We start from the raw sequence: 13,813 nt of genomic DNA, 5'->3' as shown, positions 1-13,813 counted from the left end.
AAAAAAAAAAAAAAAAAAGAAAAGAAAAGAAACTGACAAAATGTTTACTTAATTTTCCTGGCAGGATGAACTTAATTGTATGGTATTGGGTTTGTTGCAGGCACAAAGCTGTTGAATAATGTTACAGATCTCTGCTCCAAACAAAATATTTAGGAGATTTACTTGCACGTGCAGACAAATAATGAGGATGCCATCAACTTCTATAGGAAATTTGGGTTTGAAATTACAGATACCATAAAAAACTACTACATGAACGTTACACCACCTGACTGTTCTGTACTTACTAAGGTCATTCAACCTCAAACCAAGAAATGACATTTGTACTAAAACCCTATTAGTCATTACTGCTTCAATGAAGGCTTACCTTACCATTAATTTAACTCGAGGTTCAGGCTTGTTTTAAAAGTTGTAAAGATTTTGTTTAAAGTTTTGGATTGTATTGGATTACTAACCATTATTTCTAATATTTAGTTTTTCTTGCCCAAGTTCTCAACTGAAATTGGGATCTCTTGTGCCCAAAAATGTTGAAATTTTAGTGGTTTGGTATTGATTTGAGAAATGCTTCTTTGTAACCAGTGTTCAACAAGGTATTAAGGGCAAGGCAACAGTTTTATAGACTGGGAAGACTAGAGAGTATATCTAGATTGAGACCTTGTTTTGCCATGTGGAAGGGTGATATGGTCAATATGTAAAAAGTGGTTTGGATTGACCACATGTTAAACTTCAGACAGATTCAACCACATGGCAGATATTTGCGCAAGTGTAAATAAACTCTTTATAACTTTATGGACATGAAGAACTTGGGGGCAGCAAATTTAGGTTCCTTTTTTCTTTTCTTTTTGGCTCATGGGTTTTCTAAGAGATCAGGCTGTGTCTTTACTTTAAAGCTTTACTTGATTAATGTAAGGGAGACAGAATGCTACTCGCTTGCGTTACCTCCACTTACCCATGTGTTTGGGCTTGGAACGCAAGCAGGTGGCGTTATTGCTCCTTTAAATGTAATTATTGACAATGTTTATTTGAAAATTAATTTGTGGCAACTTGATAATTCTTATCATTCTCCCTGAGATTGGTAGAAGCTTTTCACTCTTTGTTCTCTCTTATGCTTGCCAAGTATACTCATGTTAAAATGGGCCATCGAGTCCAAGGGCTTTTATATGTAAGTTCTTAGTCTAAATTGCATGGGATCAGTGCCAGGTTGCATGGCCCCAGCACCGTAGCATGGGGTCAATGACAGTGCACTTGTGAGCATCAAAAGGGGTGGATTTTCACATTTCACGTGGGGGCAAATGCATCATTTTGCTCCCTCTGCATCTGGATGTTGGTGCCAAGCCCACGTTCATTTTCCCCTAATTTTATCACAAGGTTACGTTATGTATGAGTTAAATACATGGGCTAAAAGCCTACTCTTTTTTATCTTAATTGATTGGTGTTTAAGAATCAAGACCAGACCAATGATTAATTGGTACTAGTTCCAAGGTGTAGAGGAAGGATCGATCCAGTCCTGGCCTTAAAATGGTGGATCAAACAAGGACCTGCCAATTAACCTGAACCGGACTCCATTACGATTGTTGTAATGGGATCATCGGGTCGAGTCAATTTTTCTCCTTAGTCTTATTGGATGTTTAGAATTCCAAATTGCTAACACAGCTTTGTTTGGTTGTTGAGAAAAGAAAAAAAAAATTCCAAAAATTTTGAATTTTTGTTTGAGGAGATAGACAAATAAATCAATCATTGCATTATCATGAATATTTTTCTTCATGATGCAATGATTGATTTATGTGTCTCTCTCTTCTCAAATTCAAATTCAAAATTTTGAATTTTTTCCTAACAACCAAACAAGTTTTAAGAGAAATTTGGTTTGTTATATATGTGGTCTGATTCCCCGGGAAAAAAAAGATACTCCAACTAAAACCTCTCCTACTAGGATAGCGATTTTAAATCGACCACCACTCAAAATAGTTTCCCTATTTATTTATTAGATACTGAAAAGACATAAGATGTCTACTGCATCGAATATGCATTGGCTCTTAACTGTGTCCTACGAATCCATAATCAGAATATCCTCCTCTGCATAATCTAACACCCGAATTTTCTCCTTTCAAGATTCTGTTTTTTCGCTGTTACTTCTCCTCTTCACCCCCTTAAACTCTACTCCGCTCTCTCCTCCTTCATTGCTCAAACAAATCTCTGTCTCTCTCTCTCTCTCTCTTCCTGCAATGGCTCTCAAAGCCCTTCATGTCTGTCTCCCACTTGCGCACTCTCAATCGAGTGCCAGACAAAGCCAAGATGGTAGCAATTTATTCCTGTGAGTTTTCTCAAGTTGATGATGGAGGCCAAACTTCCTTGAAGTGGCCGAAGTTTCTTGTCATTGGCCACAGAGGGAGTGGTATGAACATGTTAGAATTATCAGATCAGAGGATGAAATCATTACAGATCTAAGTTTATCTGAATTCCTCTGCTGTGGACCCCAAACAGAGCCTGCAAATGTAATTGATTTTTCCTTTTAAGTCATTCTCCTATCTGGGTTTTTCTCAAAACTTATCCAATAAACTGAGATTGATATCTGATTCTTATATTATCGAAAATTCAGGCTGGTAGAATTCTGTTAAGAAGGACTGGAGATCAGAGGATTTTGAGCTGGAAGGTTGAACAACATGATGCTTTGTGCACATTGCAAGAGGCATTCCAGAAGGTAAATCCTTCACTGGGTTTCAATATTGAGCTGAAATTTGATGATGACATTGTTTATCAAGATAAAGAGCTCATCCATGTCCTTCAAGTAATCTTAAGAGCGGTCTTTGAATATGCCAAGAAGAGACCTATTATCTTCTCAACCTTTCAACCTGATGCAGCAAGGTTGATCCGAGTGTTACAGAGCATCTACTACCCTGTATTCTTCCTGACTGATGGAGGATCTGAAATTTACACTGATGTGAGAAGGAATTCATTGGAGGAGGCTCTAAAGCTCTGCTTGTCTTGTGGGTTGCAAGGGATTGTTTCAGAAGTTAAAGCAATCTTAAAGAATCAAGGAGCCATAAACAATATTAGAGAAGCAAATCTTTCACTTCTAACTTATGGCCAATTGAATAATGTGCCACAAGCAGTTTACTTGCAATATCTAGCAGGTGTGGATGGAGTGATTGTAGATACGGTTCAAGAGATTACAGCTTCAGTGTCTGATTACAAGGAACAGTTTAATGAGAGTGAAGAAGGTAGCCTCTCTGTCTTTGAAAGTGATGGGCACAATTTCTTGCAGAATGAACTCTCATTTTAGATACCTGAGTTGAAACAGGTTTACTTCAAGGCCTTGAATTTCTAGCCCCTTTCCTCAATAGAATTTAACGAGGATAACCCTTTCCCATGGAACCAATACATAGTGATTTGATATATATACTTTTTTCACTCTGTCGAGGACCAATGATGTGAGGAGGAATTGATAAACCATTTTCTAATCGGTCCGGTTTTAAAAGTAAACCATTTATTAGATTATTTGGTTTGAATTTGAACCGATAAACCGTTGGTATTGGACAGATTAAAACTGATAAGAACCGATTATACTTACTAAACTGATTAGTCTTGGCATTCTACATAGGGCACCAATCAGTTGGTCTAGATCAGTTTCAGTTGCGCCGAAATCAATTCTATGTAGCTGAGGGCCAAGACTATGACTGACCAAATAAACAATCGGTCTACAATGCCCAGCACCATGGCTACCAGTCGGTTAATAACCGGTCTTTAATGGGTCTCCTTGCTTCTCCGCCCGTCAGGCGAGCATAGAGTGAAAGAGAGATGGCAGAGACTGGTTAATCCTCTGAAATCTGAATCCATCATCCCACCCACGTCTCCAACTAATCAAACCAGAGATGGGCATAAAAGATGGAAACGCAATAACCCGAACCCGAACCTGAACCTGTATGTTCTACCATGCTTGTCAAAGTACTAGAGCTAAACGACCTTAAGTAATCATAAAAATTCTTTTAATAAAGTTTCTGATCTGATAGTTGGAAGGTGTTGGAATTTGTCCTTGATTGTTGCCATCTTTCCCTTTTCTTTTACCTCTCTAATTGAACATAAAGATTCATTTTTTTCCCTCTTAACTAAAAATGGTGTCTTGATAACCAAGGTAGTTGTTAAGTTTGTGTTTTTGGAATCTAGATGTAGGAGATAATTCCTATTCAACTATTAACAAGATTGCCTATGCATTCTTGAATCACAAACATGCAACAGTGGAATGATGCATACTATTTACCATTGATTAAGATGAATTGATGCCCACTTGTTGTTTCTTGATCTCCACTGCAATAAGCATGGTGGGTCTCTTAGTTTTTTACTGCCTCGCCTTCATGCTCTCTTGGTGATGACTCCAATAATGAGAGTGACATTAGGATAGGAGGATGACCTATAGTCCTATATATAAATAGTAGTGCAGCCTCCCATCAAGGTATGTTGAATAGAGGATGACTCTACTCCCTTAGATAAGGATTGCATTTCCTATTTAGAATCATATTCTAAAATTAGAGACTTGTAATTTTGGTCATAACCTAATTAATCAATTTGGACAATACACACATGGTATAGAAAATATTCTTATAACCTCTCAGTTGAACCATTGTACCATATAATAACAGTCTCAAACATAATTTAGATTACACTGCAGTATTATAATGCAAACCCATCAACTTTATGTCAACACAATCATAATACCATATTTGAACAAAACCACTAATGAGGATCATGGCGGCTATACATCATATAACGTCATGTTCCCTTCGATAACACTACACAACTACCCCATTCAAACATGTGCATAATTAGGTAATGGATTAAAAAAATCTTAACTAAATGGTTCAACATAATATCTCACATATATCAGAGAAAATGTGTACATATAATGATTAAATAAGAAACATTCAGAAACAACAGATAATATGACCACTAGATAAATGTTGGGAACATGCCCAAACTCCTATGTATGTTTTGGTGATAACAAACAAATTAGTGGCTTTAACCATAATTGTCTATTGCTGCCTAGCATAAGAAGACATCACAAAGCCAAATATATTCGAAGACTTCTGGTCAAGGAAAAAATTTCAAAGACATGGAATTACTACAAGAAGATGGAGATTTCAAGCATCAAGTGAAGATGAAGATTTCGAGTATCAAGTGAAGATGAAGACTCCTAGGATAGATCAGTCTCTTCTCTGTAACTTGTACACCCCCCATATGTATACATGCACTCACACAATGCATTGCATAACATCATATCAAAATGACCTTAGGACATACCTTGACCAAGTGTGAAAGTCCTTAAGTGGTATGGAACATACTAGGAAAAATATGGTCTAGTGAAATCACGTGATAACCACAATGACCTGACTCAAGGACATTTTGGGTAACCTTAAATTTAGTATCAGGAGATAGACCCTTCACAAAAGTTGTAGGAGATTCAGTCATAATTTCAATGCAACTTGAATCCGATCAATCCGAGGTCTGACCAAAAAGTTACGAGAAAATCAATGACTACTGGTCAGTATGATAGTAATCTGTCAAAATCTGGACAGAGCTGTGGGTGGTCGACCGACACTGTCTAAGGCCACAGGAGGTCGACCGGTGCCTACTTGGATGAGCTCCAACGGCTATATTTTTTCCTCAACGGCTCTTGGTGGTCGGCCAACTTCTGATGGCGGTCGACCGATGGACCCAGAATATAACTGTTAAACCTTGATTAATTGCCTAAAATGACCACCTAACCTCTCCTATAAATACCACTGATGCTCTTAATTAAAGTATTATTAATCCTAAGCATAAGAGCACATTTTTTAGAGTATTAAGAGTCAAAAGACATTCTACTTTACTTAAGCATTTGATCATCATTCTATCACAAGGAAAAGCTCAAGTCTCCATCAAAGTCTTTCCATTTTCACTGTTCAAAGTCAAAGCTAAATAAAGAATTATAAAATGTGCATTCATTTCATTATTGCATATATCATTTGCATCACACCAGAGGTAACCCTCTCCTATTCCATTACTTTTATTTCTCTATTTTACATTAAGTCTAAATTGTACTTAGGCTTGTGTAGAGGATTCTCTTGTCCTTAAAAGAGTGTAAGGTGTCTTTCTACCTTAAAGGAGATTATAAGGTGCATCTCTACCTGTAAAGGGGATTGTACGGATTCTCTTATCATTACAAGATTGTGTAAAGATTTTTCTTCCCACCTATTGTACTAAAAGGGAAGAGCTAGTGGAATACCTTATAATAGGATCTTGTAGGGAGTGGACTCGACTCAGATTGAGTTGAACCACTATAAATCTTGGTCTTGTGTGGTTGTGAATTTTATTTATTCCGTATTTTATATTTTGCAATCACACTTGGGATCCATAGTTTTGAAAAGATTTAAATTTTTATTAGCATAATCTATTACCCCCTCTAGGTTATTTCAATTGGTATCAGAATGTGGGTTCAATCTTATAAGATGATTTTCTTGTCTTAAGTGAGTCAAAGACCATGGCCACATCCCAAGGACCACCAGAAGGTATGAATGCCTCAAGACCCTCTTATTTTAATGGATAAATCTTTTTTTTCTGGAAGTGCAAATTTAAAAATTTTGTATGTGGACATAACATCCTCGTATGAAGGGCCATAGAAAATGGACCATATACCATTACCAAAGAGTAGAAGGGAAGAGAGTACCCAAGGACGAGAAGGAATGGACTATAGACGATATAGTTCTCGTTTAATACAACTTCAGGGCCATTATGTTCCTTCAATACGTCCTCATCGAAAAAGAGTTCAACCGGGTTATAGCATGTGACATGGCTAAGAAAAATTGAGACATACTCCTAGTTGCATATGAAGGTACATAATAGGTAAAGGAGAGAAAGGTAAACCAACTTGTTTTCGATTATGAATCTTTTACAATGAAAGAAAATGAGACTATCTTTGAAATTTTTACATGGTTTACTGATATTAGGAACAGTCTTAAAAGCTTAGGTAAGACCTATACTAATGCTGAAAAAGTAAGAAAAATCTTGAGATCCTTACCCACAGCTTGGAGACCAAAGAAGACTGCTATAGAAGAAGCCAAGGACTTAACAAAGATCTCTCTTGACTACCTATTGGGATCTATACAGACCCATGAGATGGAACTATCCGCTGATAAACAAGTTACAGAAAACAAGAAAAGGACTATAGTTGTAAAGTCTTCCCAAACTGTTGAAGAAGTAAGTGATGACGATGATGATGAGGATTTCAACATAGAGAAGGAGATCTCCCTCTTCACGAGAAAGTTCAACAAGTTCCTCAAGAAGAAGGAAAGAATACCATACAAGAACAAGTCTTATGGTGATAAATCCTATGGGAAAAAAGGTAAAACTAAACTCAAATCTAAGGAAACTTCATCTGACAAAAAGGAGGTTGTGTGCTCTGAATGTGGAAAACCTAGACACTTTATAACTGAATGCCATACAAACTAAAGAAGAAGACTTATGCAGCCAGATGAGATTCAAGTGATGAAGAAGAGAAGAGTGACTCCAAAGAAGAAATCGCCAACCTAGCTTTGATGGCTATTGGAGATGAAGAACAAAAGGTAAGCCAACAAACTCAGATTGACTCTTCCTTAAATGACTCGAATGAAGAACTTCAAGAAACCTTTGAGGATTTGTATGAAGAGAATCTAAATTTAGAATTAGATAAAAATAAATTGAAAAAAGAAGTTCTCACCTCCAGGGTGAGTGAACTTGAGGAAGAAAACTCAAAGTTGAACACCACTCTTTGCACCTTTACCAAAGGGCAAAGAAACCTTGACAACCTTCTTGGAACCCAATGCAAAGGTCCTAATGAAAAGGAAGAACTGTGTTATGATGGACAAAACCCATCTAAAAGAAAAGAAAGCAAAGTGACAATCCAATAAGGGGTGACCAAGGTAACCAACCATCCACCTCTTATGTTAAATGTGGTTTTTGCAAGAAAACGGGTCACTCCATAAACCAGTGCAATGCTAAGGAAAGAAAGACCACCAACTCTCAAATGTGAGACAAAGAACCGAGGTCAACCATGCCTATTACTATACTCCTTAAAGAAGGCAATATAAACCTCAAGAGGACTCAAGACCTATGCCTAAATATAGATGATCCCAACCTCAAAAGGGATATTCTGTTGAAAGTACACAAAGGAAATTTTGAACATATAGATCTTACCCCCAAGAGTCCTATAGACCTCAAGGGAAATACCAATCCAAAGACTTTACAGATCTCAAAGGTCCTATGCACCTCAAAGATCATATGAGTCATATGAATCTCAAAGGACTCAAAGGAACCCAAGGTCATCCCAAAGACAAAATTAGAGACCTAAAGGCTACAAGACCACTTGGGTTCCAATAGAGACATTTTACATTAACAGTGACGGACCCATGAGGTTATGGGGACCAATGTATGACTGAATTTCTGTTGTAGGTATGCTTGCAGAAAAAAATAGAAGCTGAATGGGTAATAGATAGTGGATGCTCTAAACACATAAAATTCAGCATTAATCTATTCTCAAGCCTACGAGACTACGATGGAGGATGGGTCTCCTTTGAGATGATAGTAGAGGAAAAATTACTGGTATTGGAAAGATAAAACTAGGAGGTATTTCTATTTCTAATGTCTATTTTGTGAAAAATTTGAATTATAACCTGCTTAGTGTTATTCAACTATGTGGTATAGGTTATAAATTGGATTTTGATGTTTCTCACTGCTACATTAAGGATGTAGATAATGATTTGATTTTGAAAGGAACTAAGAAGAATAACATCTATGTTTGTATGTGATGCGGTAAATTCTAACTGGAGGGAGATTCCCTTGGTTGCTTTGAGTTGTACCACGAATTCTCTGCACTCTCCCTGCAAGGATGAACAAGTCAGCAAAGGTGCACTGGAGCTAGCCAGTGCGATAACCCTCCGATGACAAAGTCAAGGTCAATCAGAATTAAGCAGCAGGTATATGTGATCCTAAGTTTCGATCCCCTCCTCTCAAGGGCCTACCTTCTGTATTTATAAGGCCTGATCCCCCTATGCTCCTCCTGTCTCCCACTCCTCCATGTTCTCCTGAATCCATGAGTGAGAGGGGAAATATTCCAAATAATCCCCACTTTCAAGGAGTTGTGTAGGAGTCTCAATAAGCAACTTTCGTAGTGCTTGGGGAGAGTCCTCTCAAGGGCTGTTCCACTTTCTTTGGCGCACTATCCCTAGCCAAGACCTGGGTGGATGACTCTCCCAACTACAATGATGTGGCACATAGTTAGTTGTGATGTCGTGGTGCTGATTTAGTTAAGGATCTTAGTTGATCTAGGAGAGAATCTATTGAGGTGGCTAAGGCGGTTCATTCGTGAGAGGCCGGGGCTCGGGCTCGATAAGGACTAGGACGAGGCAAGGGCTCATTCATGAGAGGCCTAGGCGAGGGCTCAGTAGGACTGGGACAAGGCGAGAGCTCATCTGTGAGAGTCTGAGGCGAGGACTTGGCAGGATTGGAACGAGGCAAGGGCTCATCCGTGAGAGGCCGAGGCGAGGGCTTGACAAGGACCGTCTTATCATGTGTCGGGTTGGTGACAAAATATGACACATCAGTATGTTATAAGAAACAAGTCCTTTTAATGCTTGTTTGGTTTCTAACCATAGTGAGTCCTCATTATGACATAGAAGACTTAGACATGTAAATGTCAAGGTAATCCAAACCATAACATCCAAGGATCTTGTTAGGAATCTTCTTAAGATCAAATATGGCAAAACTAATTTTGGTGATGCTTGTCAGAACGGCAAACAAACCAAGGTATCCCATAAGTCGAAGAATATTATTTCTTCACCTAGACCTTTGGAACTCCTTCACCTGGATTTGTTTGGCCCTATCAATGTATCTAGTTTGAATGGTAAAACATATACTTTTGTGATTATTGATGATTACTCTAGATACTTTTGAACCGTTTTTCTTAAATATAAAAATGATGCCTTTGATGAATTTATAACTCTGTGCAAAAGATTACAAAATAAAAAGGATATACAATAACCTGATCATGGAGGAGAATTTGATAATATAAATCAATTTGACTTATATTGCAACAAGTATAGCATTGACCATAACTTCTCCGCTTCTAGGACACCTTAATCTAATGGGGTTGTTGAAAGAAAAAACAGATTACAATAGGAAACTGCTCATTCCGTGCCTAAGTATTTCTGGGCTAAAGCTGTAAATACAGCTTGTTATGTGCTTAATAGAATCATTCTTAGACCTATGCTTTCCAAAACTCCCTATGAGCTGTACTTTGGTAAACTGCCTAGGGTAGATTACTTTAGGTATTTGGTTGTAAGTGTTTCATCCTAAACACTAATGACCACTATGGAAAGTTTGATGCAAAATCTGATGAAAGAATATTCTTAGGTTATTCCCTCAACAGTAAAGCATATAGGGTCTTCAACAAAAGATCATTAATGGTTGAAGAATCAATGAATGTTAGATTTGATGAATCTTTGCCTAAGGATATGAATAAACCTCTTGATGAAGATGATGATGCTGTTCTTGAAGAGATAAAAGACAAAGTGAATGATATTTCACTTGAAAAATCTCAAGTAAAGGAAAAAGAAAAAGTTGTTGAAAAAGTAGAAACTCTACCTAAGGAAATCATTCCCCATAGGAATCATGCCTTAGAAAAAAATAATAGGAGATCTGGATGAAGGAATTCAAACTAGATCCAAATCTCGTAAGATATGCAATCATACTGCATTTATCTCAAAGATTGAACCTAAGAACATAGAAGAAGCCTTGAATGATAGTGACTAGACTGTTGCCATGCAAGAAGAACTTCACCAGTTTGAAAGAAACAAGGTTTGGGAACTTGTCCCAAAACCTAACCACCACACCATTATTTGTGCCAAGTGGGTCTTTCGGAACAAATCGGATGAAGATGGAAACATTGTAAAGAACAAAGCCAGATTAATAGCAAAAGGATATAATCAACAGGAGGGCATAGATTATGATGAAACATATGCTCCTTTTGCAAGATTAGAATCCATTAGAATGCTACTAGCCTTTACATTCCATAAGAATTTCAAGCTATATTAAATGGATGCAAAGAGTACCTTCGTAAATGGTTACATTCAAGAAGAGGTGTATGTAACTCAACCCCCTGGTTTTGAAAACCTAAAGTTTCCAAACCACTTTTTTAAACCCAAAATTTCCAAACCACATTTTAAAACTTGAGAAAGCGCTCTATGGACTCAAACAAGCTCTTAGAGCTTGGTATGAGAGATTGAGTTCCTAATAGAAAGTGGCTTCTCAAGGGGGAATATTGATACTACACTATTTGTGAAAAATAAGAAAGATGACATACTCATTGTTCAAATTTAAGTGGATGACATTCTTTTCAGCTCAACAAATGAGAACATGTGTACTGATTTTAGTAAGAAAATAAGCAATGAATTTGAAATGAGTATGATGGGAGAATTGAATTTCTTCCTTGGACTTCAGATAAAATAATTTGAAAATGGTATTTTTATAAACCAAAGTAAATACACTAAGGAGCTTCTAAAGAAATTTGACATTAACAATAAAAAAATCTTCAAGCACTCCTATGAGTACATCCTTGAAACTCACCAAGGATGAAGATGGTATTTCTGAGGATGTTACTAGATATAGAGGCATGATTGGGAGCCTTCTATATCTAATGGCAAGTAGACCGAACATCATGTACAACATATGTGCATGTGCCCATTTTCAAGCCAATCCTAAGAAATCACACCTCATTGCTGTTAAAAGGATTTTTAAATATTTGAAAAGCACGTGTGATGTAGGATTATGGTATCCTAAAAACCAACTCTTTGACTTAGTCAGTTTTTTAGATGCTGACTTTGCGAGTTGCCATATTGATAGAAAAAGTACCAGTGGTACTTGTCACTTTCTTGGCTCTTGCCTTGTTTCTTGGTTTAGCAAGAAACAAAACTCTATGGATTTATCCACTATTGAAGCCGAATATGTTGCGATTGGTAAGTGTTGTGCCCAAATTCTTTGGATGAAGCAAATGCTTCAAGACCTTGGAATGAAGTTCGAATCTTGTCCAATAATGTGTGACAACACCAATGCCATAAAATTGAGTAAAAATCTCATCTTACAATCAAGGGCAAAGCACATTGACATTTGACATCACTTTCTATAAGATACTATTCAAAACGACGATGTCATCCTTGAGTACATCGAAACTGAAAAGCAACTCATTGATATATTTTCACTAAACCCCTAAGTGAAGAAAGGTTTTTCTCTTTGAGAAAAGAGCTTGGGATTTGTAACCCATTTGGATGAAGATGAGGAATATTCATCAACCCAAAATCCATGTCCAAATTCCATTTCATACCAGATAAAAACCCCCTTCAAAAATAATTTTTTGGAATTTTATGGCTAGCCGGTTGACTACCCCTGAACCTCCGGTCGACCTGCTCTAATCATCCGATCGACCACCCCTGGAAAAATCGTTGGCTGATCGACCGCCCCTGGAAAAATCGTTGGCCAGTCAATCACTGTCGTTGTTTGGTGCATTTTTTAGGCTTTTAAAACCCAATTTGGGACCTCATTCCTCATACTTTAAAACTCCAAATCCCTCTAAAACCCTGTTGTGACTTCTCCTCTCCCAAAACCCTAGTCCTAACACCTCTCAAACCCTAGATCTACCAAATCTCTCATCTTCTTCCCCCAAACCCTTCATTCTCTTCACTCTCTCTCACCTTCTCTCAATGGCCTCTCAACGCCCCACCAAAGCAAAGAAAGCTAGGGCCAATTAAGGAAAAAGGAAGGCATCAAGCTCCACTCGTGAAGAGCTTTGCAGGTGCCTCCTGCTGGGGTGGTTCCACCACCTAACCCTTAGACTATGGGGACTTCTGTAGCCTCCTCATCCCGTGGCACTAGGGATTCTAGGACCTATGGGCTCGCCTAGATACCACCACCAACCTACTGAGGAGGATGGATACTCGTCTGGAGAGTGTGGACATGAGCTACTACCTTCTGGACAACCGGATGGCCTCCCTTGAGGCACATATACAGGAAGTGGTCTTCCACCTAGCCATTCTAGTGCCAAGGCCGGGAGGATAGGGTTAGAACCGAGCTCAAGGCCCAGGGTAGAATCAGCAGCAGTAGTGGCTTATGTTGTCACGATAGTCTTAGGATTTCCCGTTTTATGTTTTCGGCACATTCGGCTTTGTTTCAGCTATGATGTTCTAGTTTTTAGTTGCATTTTATTTCTTGTCATTTGCTTCTGTTATTTGAATTCCTATGAATTAGGAATTAGGCGAGTTAAGATTTCCTGCTTTTAGTAATTTATTTTAAAAAAATTTGGTGTAAGTCGATGTATTCAAGTTCTTTATTATAATGAAACGGCTTTGACACAAACTTGTCTGCTACTTGTGAAATTTCTATTAGTTGTTGTCTTTGAGATTTTTATTTAAATCATAATCCCCAAATTATGGTTTGGTTGAGATTGCGAGTTAAGGCAAAGCATCGCACTATAATATCAAGCTCTCACACCTCAATTCCAGTAAACCCAACTTATCATTAGGAATATCGGTGGTGTGAGTAAGACGTGTGCCCATCTTATAAACCTACTAGGATCTTTGGTAGCAGTACGTTAACATTTACAATCTCACAACATGAATCAAACCAATAGTAGTGGAATCAGAGTTTAATAGCGAAATCATAATCTAAAATGGGGAACATCTAATGATATCCTATGTAAATAACCAAGTTATTAAATTACATTAATTCAAGACTTATACATGATAAGTCTAAAAGTATATGT

The 13,813-nt window shown here is 37.7% G+C and overlaps 2 pseudogenes; both read left to right on the top strand.

Annotated features, from left to right (window-relative positions):
• LOC122080901 overlaps positions 1–478 on the top strand; it is a 43,528-nt pseudogene extending 43,050 nt beyond the window's left edge.
• Positions 479–2,219: 1,741 nt separating this feature from the next.
• Positions 2,220–13,813, top strand: part of LOC122081612 — a 30,213-nt pseudogene continuing 18,619 nt past the window's right edge.

Source organism: Macadamia integrifolia, chromosome 6 (assembly GCF_013358625.1).
Source record: "Macadamia integrifolia cultivar HAES 741 chromosome 6, SCU_Mint_v3, whole genome shotgun sequence".
Classification (NCBI taxonomy): Eukaryota; Viridiplantae; Streptophyta; class Magnoliopsida; order Proteales; family Proteaceae; genus Macadamia; species Macadamia integrifolia.
This window is presented reverse-complemented; position numbering and strand designations above follow the sequence as displayed.